The sequence below is a fragment of the Neolamprologus multifasciatus genome, chromosome 23 (genome assembly GCF_963576455.1).
Source record: "Neolamprologus multifasciatus chromosome 23, fNeoMul1.2, whole genome shotgun sequence".
In the NCBI taxonomy this organism is placed as follows: domain Eukaryota; kingdom Metazoa; phylum Chordata; class Actinopteri; order Cichliformes; family Cichlidae; genus Neolamprologus; species Neolamprologus multifasciatus.
Genome location: NC_140460.1, coordinates 41,250,506 through 41,268,711, shown reverse-complemented (window position 1 = coordinate 41,268,711; position 18,206 = coordinate 41,250,506). Strand labels below are relative to the sequence as shown.

Genomic DNA, 18,206 nt, shown 5'->3' with positions numbered 1-18,206 from the left:
CTAAGGGGCTTTCCAGATGGGCAGTGCTTTACTATACACTCTATAGGCACAACCCTTTCTCTCCTCAGCTAAAAGCAGATGCAAATTATAACACAGAACTGACTTAAGGCTGCCAATCTTTAACCCTTTAAGACCTACCATAGAACCAAGTCCGCCAGAGCTCATATTATATTTTTACATGTTGTAGTGATATAATATGTCTGCATTAAGTGCATAGTAATTACATAAATTGCAAAAAAGTGCAATAAACTACAAAAAAATTAAAAATCGTTTTTGTTTTTTTAACATATATTTCTAGTTAGAGAAATTTAAGAGGCTTATCCCTCAAAACTGTAAATACAAAAAAGTTGCACAAAATAGTTTCCCACCACAGGAAATTAATTTTGAGTGTCTTCATAGTTTTATTTTTGAAATACACCAATTTTTATAAACTGCAGGAAAAACGAAAATAAATATTATACTGCAAATTTGCAAAAAAGCAGCATATGCATCAAAATAAACTATTTCCAGCAGTGCAATATGAGTCCTAAGCATCCCAGAAACCACACAGAAAGTCATAAAGTCAAACATAACTTTTAAAAACACCAGTATAGGCTCATGAGGCCCTGATGGTAAAAAACCCCCAAAAAACTACATTTCTGCAAAATGACGTCACTTCCAGTTTCGGGCAGGTCATGGCAGACATGCGATAGTTCGTGCTGATGGACATAGGAAGTGTTACGAACAGCTGATCGGATCGGCAAAGCGTGTTTCTGGAATATTATGTTTTTGTTGCTGCAAGTGCTTTTTGTGCAGTTTTTGCAAAGCTATATGTGGAAGGAAACTGTGACCGAGGACAAGCTGATGGCATAAGATGTAAGTACAACTCCTCCGGTTTCATATGCAAAAAAAATTATTGCGCTAGCTCACGTGGTTGCAGAGCTACCGGGATTTAAAAATAGTTACGCAAAACAGAGCATGCCTGCTCCAACCGGCTTTAAAGGGTTAAACTGCAACATGACACCCTTGTCACCCCACTACAGTTTTCGTTTACATGTCTCAGTAGTCATCAAATAGCAAAGCCAAAGTAAAAGGGCCAGTCAGTTCATGTGATTTAGATTTAATGTAGGTGGACTTGAATCCACAATTCCAAAGGACCAGGACATCAACATTCAGGTCAAGAATCTGTTAAAGTTTAGGAATGCAAGTCAATGTCAACCACTTAACAGCTAAGCTGGAGATGTGAACTTTGCTGTCTCTGTCTTCCAGGATTGTAGTGGAGGATGTAAGTCATTTAACAAAGCTGAACACTGGTCAAGTTGTGTAATATTGTTTTTGCATGCATAACTATGCTTGTTAGCGTCACCTGACATAGGCTTCCTCCCACTGTCTGTTCAACACATTGAGGAAGTTTAGCCTATAGAAATCCTGTCATTCCAGAACCACCATATATCTGTCATAAGTGAGACTTGGATGGTACTGTTCCCAGAATAAGGTTATCATCTCTCTTTTTAGTTAGTGCATGTCATCTCTTTTAAGCATTGCAAGATGAATGAGATTTGACGTAGCCTTAATTTCCTCCAAACAGCTCTTTTTATACAGGCAGCAACAGAATGATACCAAGTCTTTCACAGCTGCTGTAACAAGTTGAGTTTGAATTTGCTGGCCGTTTGGGGTCTTGCTGTGTGGCCTTTGCATGTTCTCCCTGCTGTGTGGGTTCTCTCCAGATACTCCGACTTCTTAATACAATCAAAAGAAAATCATGTTAAATGGCTGCTCCCAAGAATGAACAGCTGGGCAGTTTCCAGGACTTGGGCACGCCAAAGTAAAACTTTCAGAAGCCAAGATCTGAGCAAAAGAAACCGTAAAAAATGGCAGACTTAACACACTGTCTAGGGCTGGCAGGCTGGCAACAGCTTGGGGAAACCAGAAAGTCACACCAATGTGACTCCCCTGCCCCTCCTTCTCAAATCCAAAAGAAAATAGAGGGCTCTTACTTGCCTCCCTAACCCAAAGAGTTTTGAAAAGATAATGGAGAAAAAGATTGGCAGAACGATTTGGAAGAGTTGGCTGGATTTTTGCAAAACAAATTGCTGGCAATGGACAGATGGAAGGATGGGTACTCGTGCAAGAGGATGTATGTTGCATCACAAGACACAAAAAAACCACCTGATCAAATTTGTTTCACTAAGTCATTTATGCAAGAGAGCAAAGGAGCAAACGAGTGGTGGCAGTTTGGGTTGAAACGACAACTGTAGCCTGTAACTGCTACACTTCAGCAAAATGTGGCACCGATGATATCAATGTCACCTTTTTCTTGATTTATTTCATTTACAAGACTTTCAGAAAACTTGACCTCTGACCTTTGACCTTGACGTCAAGGTTAGACCAATGCTACTTTTAGGAGATGCACCTATGGTATCACTTTGAAAATCCTACATAGCTTCCTCCTTGCAGTAATGCTGTCACAAGACTTTCAGAAAACCTGACCTCTCACCTTGACCTTGACCTTGAGGTGGAATCAAACCTGTCTGCGATTTTTAGTAGACACACAACGGCATCAATTTGAAACTCCTACATCGCCTCGTTGTCAAGTTATGGCATTCACATACTTGGGTGTCTTCGGCACCCACCCACCCCGTGGGGTGATGACAACAGTATAACATTTATTGCCAAAATAGTGTGACACACAAATAATTGGCCAAATGCAAATTTCCTTATGCTAAATGTATTACTGTTGAGAGAAACGACATTGATTCTCCAATAAATGATATTGACTGTTAGTCTGCACTTATTCCAGTCGATGTGCATTACAAAATATTGTAATAACAAGCTGTTTCTGACAAGCGTACGCTTCTGACTATGGTTACAGTTCCCTTCAAGCATACAACAGCTTGTGCCTTTGATTACTGCTCCAAGTCTTGTTACCATGGAGTGAAACCAACCCACAGGCTGTCAAGCAGCACAAAATAGGCAATCAAGATGGTTAAAGGGTGAAAGAAAACAATCACACGGGGGGGGGGGGGGGGGGGGGGGGAGCCTCAGCAGTGAGCACCATACAGTCAACAGTGTGTGTGTATGTTTTATATATATATATATATATATGATAGAGAGATAGAGAGTTTTGATGACACCATATCACAAATTTATTTATTTTTAAACATCTAGTTTTTTATATAGTTTTTTATATAGATTTTTAAAGTGGGTATTTCTCTACATTATGACCGCCTACCTAATGTTTTTGGAGCCAAAGCAGCCCTTACCTGCTGAGGCATGTACAGGTTTACTGTGGTATAAGGCAGAGGAGGTTAACGAATTTTCTCTGGATATCTGATTGAAACCTGATGTGGTATTCCCACTCCACTCCATGTATTCCCATTGATGTCTTGGGGCTAACCTGATGGCTAAACCAGCTGCACTGTGTTGAGAGAGGATGATGTTTTCTCTGGTTGCCATTCGCATTCTCACTTTTTTCCACTTCCCAGATGATCAAACATGGATATGATCCCTCATAAATTGAGTCTGAAGGTTCAATTTCCTTCTGACGCGCAAATGCCCAGGAGTTGTCCTCTTCTCTGCTTTTGTCTCTAGTGACATACATAGAGAGCAATTAGGCAGAACAGTGATTTACATCTCAGCCTTTATATGCACCATAGCAGGGCAACGTGGCAGCTTCCACTAAAAAAACGTCTACTCCTATTTTTAAAGAATTCTGTTTATTAGAACGCACGTTGGGAGACATAATTACACACTAATGAATATGAGTCTGTTTATTTCATCTGACTCTTTTCACCAAATAGCTATGTCAGTGGTAGGGTCAGTGTTACTTTGCTAATCACACAGTGTTGCTCTGAAGGAGGGTGTTGGAGAAAGCAGTGGGTGACTTGTAGGCAAGCTCTTGCAGTGACAGGAAATTACACCCATGCCGTTCCATATAACTCTGAGAGTACCACAGTGCTTCGGTACAACTGCAAATTATTCCTGCCTCTGACAGATCCGAGAAAAGAACCACGTTTCTGTGACCAGTCTTTTTTTTTGTGTCTGTTTGGAGGAGCACTATTTCACTACAAACACTGATTATTGGATAGAGAACTTTCAGAGCTACGAAGATTGCAAGTGTGAACCAACTCTGTCTCAGCAGTTAGGTCTGTCATAGCGACTTCTAGTCAACTGTCAGTCTTCAGTCTCAAATCTATCAGAATAAGTCCCATATAATCTGCCTGCCAGACCGACCATCAGATTAAAGATCAAGTCTGTCAGGTAATATCAATCTGTCCGTAAAGAAATTTTAAGTTCTCAAGTGCATTTGAATGTCTTTCACGCCTGAGTTGACCCTCCATCAGGAAAATCCTCCTGTCAGTTTGAGAAACTCTCCATTCTTTTACATAAAGTCCAAGTTGAGTCTCACATCTGTCAACTGTTTCCAACTCAAGTCTTAAATCTGTTACAAAAGAGTCTGAATCAAAAGTCTGTCAAATGAGCATTTCAACCAAGGTGAGCCCACATGGGAACCTTGTTCTATATTTCTGGGAACAAAGACTTTAGCTATAGTCTTTGCAGAGGTGAGGTGGGGTGGATAATCAGAATCTTAGTCCCCTGAGTCGTGCATCCCGGTCAGAAAGCGACCCTGTTGTTAGGTTGTCTCTGGTTGCAAGCAAATAAGACCTTTATTCTGAAGGACTTCTTCACCTCTCGGCGCCTGGAGTTTCTTCCAGTGACAGAAACTCAGCTAAACATGCATGAGGTTAGCCACTTTTCTGAACTTGTCCCACCATTCTGTTAGTATCTCAGCTCACCTTGGACACCTGGGTGGGGTGGAGGGTTAGCTCAAACACTGAGCCATGGCTCTGCATCACACGGACACACTTCTGCATCTCTGCCATTCAAAGACACTTTGTTGTCTGTTTTATGTAATGTTCAATACTGAATTGTACATTTAGTCTTTTTCAACATAAACACCTTATTTTTATGGATTTACTACTACTAGGTAGAACTTGGACAGGTGTTTAGAAAAGTTGGACAAAAAAGGATAGACTTCAGGTGTCCTTTGATGGACTTCGAATCTTCGTAGTAGTTCTCTAAGATTTTATTTAGCATCATTAACATATTCTTCATTAACAGGATCACAGGTATCACGTCTCATATTATCCCTCCTTCTACTGACCCGTCTGTTCACACACCAACTTCTGTTGCTTGTGATCGCTTCGAGCCAGTGTCCTTTTCACTACTAAATGAAATAGCCAGCCACTCGAACCCACATGATGTACTCTGATAAAGGGCTGTGCAATATGACCAAAATCTCATATCCCGATATAAGACATCTATCGTCCTGATAACGATATAAATCACAAAAATGTAACATTTTCTGTAAATTCTCGACTTGCGTGAAGTGTTTCCAGCTGCACGTTGTGTAGCTGGAGTCGAGTCTTTTAACCGATGCATGAAACGATACATTTTTAGACATAAGTTGTAACGGCTGCTGTTTTCTTTGTGAGTATTTATTACACGGCGTGCTGCGGGGAAAAGCCTGTTCTAACGTTTGAGTCTAAGGTTTATTTTTTAGCACCTGGCGGCTTTTTTACTTCTCATCCGTAAACACTCTGCATCTTTCACGTGATTCAGTTTATTTTGAAAAGTCTCAACAGGATCTTGAGCTTTATTGTGAGAGGTTTATGTGGAACATAAACAAGCAGACACACGATGGTGTTACCGTCGTTGTTGCTAACGACAACGCATAAAAACAGGTGCTTGTCCGTCCGTAGTGTGGTTATATTAAATATAAGAGAAAGAGAACTTTAATAAATGAATATAGCTGCTACAGTGACCATCAGAACATGAACAAATATTGCCGTAAACAGTTTATTTTGCGACACCACGAAACAAACGATAGCGTAAAATGAAACGACAGACGTTTTTATATCGTCATCCGATACATATCGTTATATCGAACAGCCCTACTCTGATGTTGTTCCATCTCGCCTACTGGAGTATGTTTTTGACACAGCTATTGATGATACGCAGCACACTCATTCCCACAGTCTTCAGTCCGGAGTCATCCCAACTACTAAATTTCCTTTTCTTCCTAAAATCCTGGAGAAAATTGTCCTTCAGCTTCAGAACTTTCTAGATCAAAATGGCCCTAAAGCTATTTCAGTCTGGTCTTAAACCACAGTGAAACTGCTCTTATAAGTTTTAAACAACCTTTTAACTTTTACTGATTTGGTAGATTCTGCTGTTTTAATACTATTAGACCTCAGTGCTGCCTTTGATACCATAGAATTCTCCTAGCTGGAGCACTGTGTCGGAATCAAAGGGGCTGAAATAGTTTAAATCTTACCCGTCCAACAGAAGTTTCTTCTGTTAGACTGGGGGATGCATCTCTCATCTATCTTGTTGGGTCAGCCAGGGGTCCATTCTTGGCTCTCATTTCATTGTTATGCAGATGACTCACAGATTTACCTGCCACTAAAATGTAAACTTGAGTCCTTTGAAGGTATTACTGAACTGTCTGGAGAATGTTAAGCCGTGGAATAGATTAAATTAACTTAAATGAACATAAAACGGAGTTCATTGTTTGGTCTGTGTTTCCTCTACAAAGCCTTTAGAGATTTGTCAGAAAACACCCTAAAACTTTTTTCTTTGACAGTAATCTAACGTTTGACAGACAGATCAATGCTTTTATCAAAGTTTCTTTTATCTCTGACTACTTTGAGCTACCCATGTCTTCGTTTTTTCTCGATTCGACTATTGTAATAGTCTTTATTCAAGTGTCAGTCTTAGCCAACTGCAGCTGGTTGAAAGCGCTGCAGCAGTGTTACTAACTGGCAGATGCAAGTGAGACACCACATATCGCCCATTGACTTTAGGAGTAATCACAGACTGCAGTGCATACAGTCCCATAAGGACCTCCCCAACATTAGACATTTGAAAACCCACCGTTATTCTCTGGCTTTTAAATCAGAGTCAGAGTATTTGTTATTTCTTACTCCAGAAACAAAGAGAAAACCTTTCTTAAAATTCTGTCATGTTGTTCTTTAATATATAATTTGATTATTTTACATATACAGCCCTTTGGTCAACAGCCATTGTTATATGTGCTATATAAATAAATTTTGACTTTTAGTACACAGGCTGTTATTAAAAGCTCATTTTACTTTCATTTTGCTACTTTAAGGTTAAGGTTTACATTTCACTCCCATTGTGTCACTCCCTACCTTTCCGCTCCATCTCTTCGTCTCAGCTGAGAAATACTGTAGTGGGGCCTAAAATACCAGCACTCCTGCCAAAAGGGGAGAAGCTGCACTGCTGTAAGTTGCATCAATGTGAAATATCTCCACCACTTCAACTGTCTACACCAAGCTCTGTCGAGCCCTTTATGAAACCCATCCCTCGCTCTTCCTTCCTTCAGCTACGACTCTTTAGTTCCCGTTCTACTTCTTTTATGTTTCTCAGAGTGATCTTACATCTTTATCCCTGGTCTCTCTGTGTGAAGGAATATGGAACAATGGCTAATGACCATCACTCTGATTAGTCCTGAGTGATTTAGTTGCATCTTAACTAGGGGTGCAACGATACTCGTATCGATATTGAACCGTTCGATACAGTGCTTTCGGCTCGGTATGCATATGTATCGGACAATACAACATTTTTAATTTATTTCATCAACTTTCCTTCTGACGGTGCTGTCTGTGTTGAGCGCTCAGTGGATCTGCGCTCGACAGTGCAGCCTAGGCGGAGTAGTCGAACGCAGATTCACTGAGCGCAGCGCAAGCTAGCGAGACAGAAGCTAAGCTCGTTGCAACATGGCAAATTGAACCTCCCCCACCCTCATTCAGATCTGGCGTTTGGAACTATTTTGGTTTTCATGTGACGTATGACCCTGAAGGTAAGCGTGTCATGGACTAAAGTAAAACAGTATGTTGGATGTGCCACGAATGCTCAATTACATGGGTGGGAACTAGTGCGTTAGCGCAGTTAGCTCGTTAACGTGTTGCCGTCCAGCCCCACGCACGGGGCAATCCGGGGTAGCTCGTTAACGGAGATTTGCCGTGTTGTGGCGTTAACGTCATTTCAGATTAACGCTGACAGCACTAGCAGGAACACAACGAATATGACTGCACATTTACTCTGACATCATCCTAGTGCAAAGACAAGTGGAAGCAGACAAAAACAACAAGCACGCATGCTACAAACTTTACCCGAGTCATTCAGACAGCCGTTAGCACATGATTCTCCTTATGGGGACCTGATATGTTTAATATGCTGCTGAGAATATAGCCCAGAAGAAGCGTATAGTATAGCTTTTATTTTGGAAAGAGACATTTCTCTGTAATAAACTCTCTTTTCCAAAGATGAGTGATTCCTCAATCAGATAGATTTATTATTTTATTACTTTGTTGTTTCAGCAACATTAAATTTAAAAACTGTACGTTTGAGTTAAAATATATATTTATAATTTTAATAAATGACAAATTAAAAAGGCATGAACATTTTTTTTGTATCGAAAAAATATTGAACCGTGACACCAAAGTATCGAACCGAACCGTGAATTTTGTGTATCGTTGCACCCCTAATCTTAACCTAAAACGATGTCTCTTCTTCCACAGAGCTCATCAACAGTCAGGTTTTTTCCATACTGTAAATGAAATTTAATAGATTTTTTCAAATACATGAAAATATCACTTATCAATAATATATCAATATTTTTGTATACATTTTTTATCACTTAGTTTTTGTAATATAAAAATATCAGTAAGAAGTTAAAGGGTTAACTTGGGAACCTTCCTGCAAAAAAGATGTTTTTGCTTTGAACAGAAACAAAATGTTCAGTGAAAGCAACATCAACAGCGACATCAGCAGTAGGTCTTTCAGATCAGCGCACTGGGAGCCATTCTGGATTAACAGACAAGAGTACAGTGTGTAGAGAAGGTGAACACTTTTGTTTCAAACCAGACAGTTCTGGTATTTTTCTGGGACTGTCCAATGTTTTTCATGGTCTTGGACTGTAAACACGAGTCCGACTAAAAGACTGGCAGTGTTTGTTCTGTTCCTCGTAGCACTAAGACATTGGTCCTGAGGCTCAGTTGATGCCTTTCTACAGTTCTGTCCTGCTATTCCTCATGTAATAGCCTATGGTATCTCTACCAAACTGTGAGACTGTTCTTGGAGACACAAACCCTTCTCACAACTGCATCTATGCATCCTGGTAGAGCTTGAAACATGCTGTGTACACATGTCCAAACATCTTTAGACATATGCAGCTTCAGGTAAACATGTTCAGTGTGACTCTAAGTTTAGGGTAAGTTTAGGGTAATCACTAGAGGTTGTTAATTCTGTTTCTTTTATGGATCATTTAAGTAGAGTTTATCATTTGAACACAATTGTTTAGGAGTTGTCATTGTGATATGTCGTTCACATTGATGACAGTTAATAAGGGGAAGGAAAAAAAAGATTATCCACAAAGAAAGTGGACGAAGTTTCTAACATCCAGCAATGACGAAAGTCATGATTAATAAGTAAATTTAAGAAGAAATGAGGTAACAAACACTTTCTCCTCTTTGCATGGTTTGAATCTATGCTTTCCTTCATTCTCCCTTTTAAACTCTCATTTGTGAAACCCACCTCTTCCCCCATCTCCAACTCTGACACCTGAGAGCTCCATCAAGTCTGCCTTCATCTTTACCATCACCAGTTTAGACTGCGGAGGTCCTAACCTATCATCACTGGAAATTTGTTCTGCAGTCTAATCGCCAAATACATTAATTTGTCAATAAATCAATTTCAGTTCTTCCAAGTCGTCTCTCCTTATTGAAATTTGTTTGTAATCTAGAACAAATTCAGGCAGGAAAATATCAGTTTCTGCATAAAATTTTCATATGAACAATTTTTGCACAGATTTGTGCACATGGCCCTAGTAGATTATGGCCATTATTGTAACTGCTAACATGATCTAACACCCATCCTGATCCCAGCAGCTGATCGATCAATTCCATTTCCCACTAATCCAGTTTGACTGCAGCTTTCTTTGAAAACTATGGGAGTGCCCCCCCCCAAGAAGGACATGGATTCCCTATTGATCCTCTACCTCAGGGGTAGGCAACTCCAGGCCTCGAGTGCCGATGTCCTGGAGGTTTTAGATGTGTCCATGATTCATCACAGCTGATTTAAAGGGCTAAATGACTCCTCAGCATTTCTTGGAGTTCTCCAGAGGCCTGTTGATGAACTAATCATTTGATTCAGGTGTGTTAACCTGCAGGACACCGGCACTCGAGGCCTGGAGTTGCCTACCCCTGCTCTACCTAATCACACGAGCCAAGGTGTGAAAACGGGTGTGGGTCACAAACAGCTAAGGTTTCAGGTGAACCCACTGTGAAATGTAGCCCCACCCTATCATGTGATTTCCTGAGGTCAGAAGGCCCAGGATGTGAGTGGGCATTAAGGTGTCTGGGAAGGATCTCAAAACTGGATTATTATAACAAATAAGTTCTTTGAACAGAGGCGGCGGTTTACAACACCAACTGTCTGCCATCTATAATCCAGTTTTGAGATCCCTTCCGAGACACCTTAACGCCTGGGAGACAATCATAATGATCTTTTTCATTGTCTGCTTGACTACATTTTTTTCATTGCTGTAGCCAAACACAGAAAACAAAACATACTCAAGATATTTACAGGAAAAACTGGAATGGTTCTTCATAGCAGTTTCAGCAGTTTTTCATCGATGTAAAACATCAATGGTAAATGTCAGAGTTTTGCCGTTAAGCCTTCATTCTTTGATTCCAAGAGCCTAACTCCAGATGAATCATTCTGAACTGATACTCCACAGTCATACAAATAGAAATTGATCATTTAGGAGGCAGAGATGCCAATTTCTCTGCTGAAAATGACCTCAGAGCAAAGTGCAATGCAGACATGGTGCATGCTGCATTTGAGAGAGTTTAGCTAATGCAGCAAGAAGGTAATTTCACGACTTTTATCATTGATGTTGAAATGTTTTGATGAGGAAATGTTTCACATTGTAGAAAATTGTATCTTTTTTCCTCAAGGAACTGCCTGCATACTCTTTCCACACAACTGCCCATCACTGCTTTTGTTACTTGCTGAAGATCAGGTCAGGTCTGCTGGGCTGGTTCTTGGCTAACTTTGCAAACATCTGCACAGTCAGCATGCTAACACAAAAAGCCCAAGTTCTGTTAGCAATATAATGAATTTGTTTCAGTCTTGGACACATTTTTCAATTCACCATCGTTCTCTTGTTCCTTTGTGCAGGACTGTTACAGTACTGCTTTTACAATCACGCATTACTTTAACATTATAAGTCAGAAAAGATGAGAGGAAAAATCTCAGTGGCATTCACCTGTAAAACCATTCCTGTTTTGCTGGTTCTCATTATTGCCTCTGTTGCACCTGCTATTAATTATATTAACACCAAAAGAGCTGAGTTTAACAACCCTATGTTACTTAACTCACCACATCAATATCCCAGATGTTTTACTGACTTTTCTTCCTACCCACTTGTGCTACAATCAGATAATTTCAGCTGTAAGTCACATATGATTTTACTGATCTATGATTAACTGCCCAGTAAATAAACATATCAACCTTCTCTCACCCCAACAGATCATGGCAGATAGCCTGGTTCTGCCAGAGGTTTCTTCCTGCCCGCTCATAGTTGTCATATGATTGTTGGGTTTCTCTCTGTATGTATTATTGTAAGGTCTATAAATATAAAGCAATATAAAGCACCTAGAGGCGAGTGTAGTTCTAGTTTGGTGCTGTATAAATAAAATTGAATTGAACGTTTAAATCCCTGCCCTACCCCATAAAAATCGGGTTTTGTTGCCTCAACTTAAGCAAACGCCAAGTGTAAAAAAAAAAAAAAAAAAACTACACACACTGTGGGGAAAGAAAAGGTCCACACTGGAGTTACCCCTAGTATAGTGGCTAATAGATTTTGATATTTTTGAGCAAATGACAAAATTATAATTAAGGACAAAACTAGGGATGCACCGATACCGATACTGGTATCGGGTATCGGTGCCGATACTGTAAAATGTGTGTGTACTCATAGTCGTAAAAGTTAACTGATACTAACTTATTTCATAAATCAGAGGGTGGCTTGTCATTTTTGTTGTAGCTTTTTAGATTGGCCACTAGGGGGACACTCTGCAATAATTTAAAAGTTTATTTTATTCTCAAACCTAATTTGTATTTATTTTATTCCAAACAGAAGTGTTTATTTATTATTCTGAAAGCTCGAGACAGTGCCAATAGTTCAGTGATATTTTGTAAAATTACAATGTGGAGACTCTGCAATAATTTAACAGAAGTGCTTATTTTTCACTTGAAATTTTTTTGTGGTCATTTTTATTAAGATATTATTTATTATCGGCAGAGAATAAAATAAAACCTGTCTTCCAATTCATTGCATTTGTGTGGGTGTGGGGTAGAGGTATCGGTTTTTGTACTCTGTATCGGCAAGTACTCAGATCCAAGTATCGGTATCGTATCGGTTTGAAAAAATTGGTATCGTTGCATCCCTAGACAAAGCATTATTAAGCCTCACACAAACTGTATCTTCTCTAGGAACTTCTTCTTCCACTGACAAAGAACAGTGGAATTCTGAAGTATTTGGTATTTCAGGAATAGCTGCAAATGGAAAGCAACCCGGCCCCGGATAAGTGGAAGAAGATGATGGATGGATGCAAATGGAAATTCTCTTCAGGGATGAAGCAATGAGAGAAATCACCGAGCCAGCTGGTGAGCCTAGACAAAGACCAGACTGCTGTGAAAATGATCACAGCCCTTGGAATACTATAGGACTATATAGATATGAAGTGTAGATATACACTTGCAACTTTCTCCTACAGCATGCGTCTCCTCCCACTTGTTCTCCCTTACAAAGACAAACACTCACTTCAGGGGTGTCTCCCACTGGGAAACTGAACATCGAACGGTTTCTTTTTCTGTCTCATACAAACAAAACATCCAAACACACACTCTGATCTCAATTTGTTAACCTATAACTGAACTTACCAGTCCTTTTCTTCTCACTCACAACCCTGCTATGACCTCATAATAATCTTCTACACAGCAACACATGTGCATACCTCAGCAGCACACAGACACACACTCTGTGCTATTTTAAATTCCCACACTGGGGCTGCAATGATCTGGCAGGCACTGCATGCTCTGAATCCTTTAATAGTCCATTACTTCACACAGTCTCAGTGGAGTACTCTGTGTTCACGTGCTTGGTTGAAGTGCTTGAAAAAAAATGCCAGATTCACCACAAACACATTAAGTTGGAAATATGTGTATTTTAAGGTTTTTGAAAACTAAACTTAGCATATACCTTTGTGACTTTTGGAAGAGCCCTACTAAAATTCAGCATTCCTTTTTATGTGATGTAGCCTGATGAGAATAGAAAATTTAAAAAACAAATACATACATGCCACTATCTGCTGGTTGGGTGGATCACTGCTTGGAGTGAAGTTCTGTCCACATATTATGGGCACCTTATTTTCTTATCAACCAGTCTTTATCTAATTATCTCAAACTCCTTCTGTAGCAGGACAACAAGGCCAAGTGCAATACCAACTATACTGAAAATAACTAGTTCTGCAGAAGCTGGTGATGTTCCCAAAAGCAGCCTTGATCTAACATCATGGACACTTTGAAATATATGCTTGTATTACAGTGGCTTGCAAAAGTATTCGGCCCCCTTGAACTTTCCCACATTTTGTCACATTACAGCCACAAACATGAATCAATGTTATTGTAATTCCAGGTGAAAGACCAACACAAAGTGGTGAACACGTGAGAAGTGGAACGAAAATCATACATGACTCCAAACATTTTTTACAAATAAATAACTGCAAAGTGGGGTGTGGTAATTATTCAGCCCCTTTGGTCTGAGTGCAGTCAGTTGCCCATAGACATTGCCTGATGAGTGCTAATGACTAAATAGAGAGCACCTGTGTGTAATCTAATGTCAGTACAGATACAGCTGCTCTGCGACGGCCTCAGAGGTTGTCTAAGAGAATATTGGGAGCAACAACACCATGAAGTCCAAAGAACACAGCAGACAGGTCAGGGATAAAGTTATTGAGACATTTAAAGCAGGCTTAGGCTACAAAAAGATTTCCCAAGCCTTGAACATCCCACGGAGCTCTGTTCAAGCCATCATTCAGAGATAGAAGGAGTCTGGCACAAGGCCGTCCACCTAAACTCACAGGCCGAACAAGGAGAGCGCTGATCAGAAATGCAGCCAAGAGGCCCATGGTGACTCTGGACGAGCTGCAGAGATCTACAGCTCAGGTGGGGGAATCTGTCCACAGGACAACTATTAGTGGTGCACTGCACAAAGTTGGCCTTTATGGAAGAGTGGCAAGAAGAAAGCCATTGTTAACAGGAAACCATAAGAAGTCCTGTTTGAAGTTTGCCACGAGCCATGTGGGGGACACAGCAAACATGTGGGGGACACAGCAAACATGTGGGGGACACAGCAAACATGTGGGGGACACAGCAAACATGTGGGGGACACAGTAAACATGTGGAAGAAGGTGCTCTGGTCAGATGAGACCAAAATGGAACTTTTTGGCCAAAATGCAAAACGCTATGTGTGGAAAACTAACGCTGCACATCACTCTGAACACACCATCCCCACTGTCAGATATGGTGGTGGCAGCATCATGCTCTGGGGGGGGCTTCTCTTCAGCAGGGACAGGGAAGCTGGTCAGAGTTGATGGGAAGATGGATGGAGCCAAATACAGGACAATCTTGGAAGAAAACCTCTTGGAGTCTGCAAAAGACTTGAGACTGGGGCAGAGGTTCACCTTCCAGCAGGACAACCACCCTAAACATAAAGCCAGGGCAACAATGGGATGGTTTAAAACCAAACATATCCATGTGTTAGAACGGCCCAGTCAAAGTCCAGATCTAAATCCAAGAGAATCTGTGGCAAGATCTGAAAACTGCTGTTCACAAACGCTGCCCATCTAATCTGACTGAGCTGGAGCTGTTTCAAAGAAGAATGAGCAAAGATTTCAGTCTGTAGATGTGCAAAGCTGGTAGAGACAGACCCTAAAAGACTGGCAGCTGGAACTGCAGCAAAAGGTGGTTCTACAAAGTATTGACTCAGGGGGCTGAATAATTACGCAAACTTGTAAATAACTCATGAAAGAATAAAGTTACGTTGAAACCAAGCACACCATTGTTTTTCTTGTGACATTACCAATAAGTTTGATGTGTCACATGGCCCTCTTCCTATTGAAAAAAACAAAAGTTGTATCCAAGATGGCCGACTTCTAAATGGCCACCGTGGTCACCACCCATCTTGAGGAGTTTGCCCCCTCACATATACTAATGTGCCACAAACAGGACTTTAATATCACCAACCATTCCCATTTTATTACGGTGTATCCATAGAAATGGCCCACCAAAGCTACTGATTTTTATTTTTCATAATTAAGAAGATAACTATAGGGTCTGGTAGATCCATACTTATAAAGTAAAGGCTTATAAATTTGACTGCAGCACATTTAATCTGAACCGAGTGTTTAGTGTTTGAGAGTTTTAATTTTTTTTTACTGCACGTAGCATTGTTGTGTTTCTTGCAGCATTGGTGTCTGCATATGCCAATGATATTGCATGCCTAACTATGTTGCTAAGCTAGCCCCACTGAGTTGAGGTATTCCCTGGACAACTGGAGTTTCTTTTGGAGCCACATCCAGGCAGCAAGACCTCCTATTACTGAGACAGACACACTGTAACAGGGTAGAGATGCTCAGGCAGTCACTGTCTCTACACACAGAGACAAACAAGGAAGTTTATTTCTCCTGTCAGGAGCACATAACAAGCCATGAAGACAAAAGGAGATCACATTACAATAGCTGAGTTGTAATATTGGATTAGGTTAGCGTATGAGTATAAATACAGAGAACAGAACACACACTGGCATGGCTGTAAAGATGTGCGAATGAGTCCCACAAGAAGCAAGGTACAGCACAAACGCTTCCAATAAGAAATGTTGGCTGTCAGCAACCACCAGCAAACAATCACATCAAGCTATCACCATCCTCCTGAAAGCTCCCCTCTCAGACAGATTATCACAAACCATATCTGTCACAGGAAGGAACCCTGAACTCAGGGGAAAGGAAATGAAGAAGTAATTCATCCTGTCAGGGATAAACTAGGGGAGATCTCCTGGGGAGATCAGAGGATGAGGAGGTGAGTGCACATCCGTGACTTTTAGGAATGTCCTGTGACGGAAAAAATGTGATGCTTGGTTTAATATCAAACATGCAAATCTATTAAAAAACAAACAAAACTCAACCCATATCTGTCCTGACCGTTTACCTCTTTACTTGAACTGGATAGTGGGTAGTTTATGGAAACTGCATACAGTAAACCTGTCAGCAGGAAGTCTGCACTGGAGACATTTGGCTTCTTTTGGTGTTTGTACAACAATATTATCCTTTTTCAGGGTCACAGGAGAGCCTATCCCAGGCAGGATACGCCCTGGACAGGTAGCCAGTCTGACACAAAGATACAGACAACCATTTGCACTCACACCTACGGGCATTCGGGAGTTTCCAATGAACCTATCCCCACTAACTGCATGCCTTTGGGCTGTGGGAAGAAGCCAGAGATCCCACACAAACATGGGGAGAACCCACGCAAACTCCACACAGAAAGACCCTCATTGAACTCAGGACCTTCTTGCTGTGAGGCAATAGTGCTAATAGTGCTTTTTCTTCAAAAATAATCTATTCCAAAGTAGCGTTATGAAATACGGAGCCCCGCAGGGGACATGGGAGAAAAAAAATTAAGACGGACTTTTGCGAGATCTTGCAAAACAAACTCGGGATCTCGCAAAAGTTTTGCGCGATCTCGCAAAAGTGTTGCGCGATCTCGCAAAAGTTTTAGCCGCATTCTTCCCATTAGTAGTAGGTCTGTAGTAGCTATAGTAGGTCTCGACCCCCCATTAGCTTCGAGCTAATGGGGGGTCGAGACCTACTACAGCCGGGAGGAACAACGCTTTCCCGGCACATCGTGCCTCGACCTCCCGGTCGGCTTCGAGCCAGCGTCCGAAGAATGCAGCTAAAACGTTTGCGAGATCCCGAGTTTGTTTTGCAAGATCTCGCAAAAGTTTTGCGAGATCCCGAGTTTGTTTTGCAAGATCTCGCAAAAGTTTTGCGAGATCCCGAGTTTGTTTTGCGAGATCCCGAGTTTGTTTTGCGAGATCCCGAGTTTGTTTTGCGAGATCTCGCAAAAGTCCGTCTTAATTTTTTTTTCTCCCATGTCCCCTGCGGGGCTCCGTAATGAAAACATATTTGTCTCCTTCCGGATTTCTTATTTTAACTGAACTAACCCACAAACAAATGTCAACATTGCATAACCCGAGTAAATACAAAATGGAGTTTTAATTTCATTTATTACAGGAGAAAAAGGTGAAAAAGCAACTGTTCTCTAAACCTAATAACAGGTTTTGCCAACCTTGGTCAAAAGAACTGCAATTAAGTATTTGTGATAACTGCCAATGAGCCTTTAGGACCAGAACGCTGCCGAATTGTTTTCAGCCACATTGGAGGGTTTCAAGGATGAGCAGCCTATTCATCTCAAAGCATCTCAATTATTATGAGGTGTGTTTTGGATCACTGTCTGCATGAAAAAGCAACTGTCCCCTTCCTACTAAACATACCTTTGCTTCCCCTTTTGACTACCTATAAGAATAATAGTGCCTCTTTCTATGTCTATGTCCCAGTGTTCTTCCTTCAGCAGTCTGCTTGACAGTCCATTTCTATCACTTACTTTACACCCCCCTCCATCCTCCATCCTTCACCCTTCACATACAAATATAAACACACACAAAAATTCAGTCCATGGTCCAGCACTTACAAACACAAAGGAGCATTGCAAGTACTGGCTCAGGGGCTAAAAGCATCCTCTTTGAGAGGGAAAGCAAAAGAGATGGTGCTGAGTGACGCAGATGTGGCTACTTCTGAACACCACACACACTCTTAGATCCACAAACACACAAATGCTGGCAAATATTAACCAAAAAGTGTTCTTACATCACTAATGGACAACATTAGAGTTAGCTGAATATGCAGCAGCCTTGATCACAGTGAGAGGCACCAAAGTAATGTCACCCAGTCATATTTGGCCCCAAAACACTTGATGTCCTAAAAGCTTCCTGGATGAGAGGAGAGTTGTTAATATAT

General features: G+C 40.9%; 1 protein-coding gene and 1 long non-coding RNA gene across 3 annotated transcripts in view; one reads left to right on the top strand and one right to left on the bottom strand.

Annotated features, from left to right (window-relative positions):
- dmd (dystrophin) overlaps positions 1-18,206 on the bottom strand; it is a 316,485-nt gene that overhangs the window by 253,787 nt on the left and 44,492 nt on the right. The gene's annotated exons all lie outside the window — the stretch shown is intronic.
- LOC146492385 (uncharacterized) overlaps positions 1-18,206 on the top strand; it is a 76,921-nt gene that overhangs the window by 21,932 nt on the left and 36,783 nt on the right. The window lies entirely within an intron of this gene.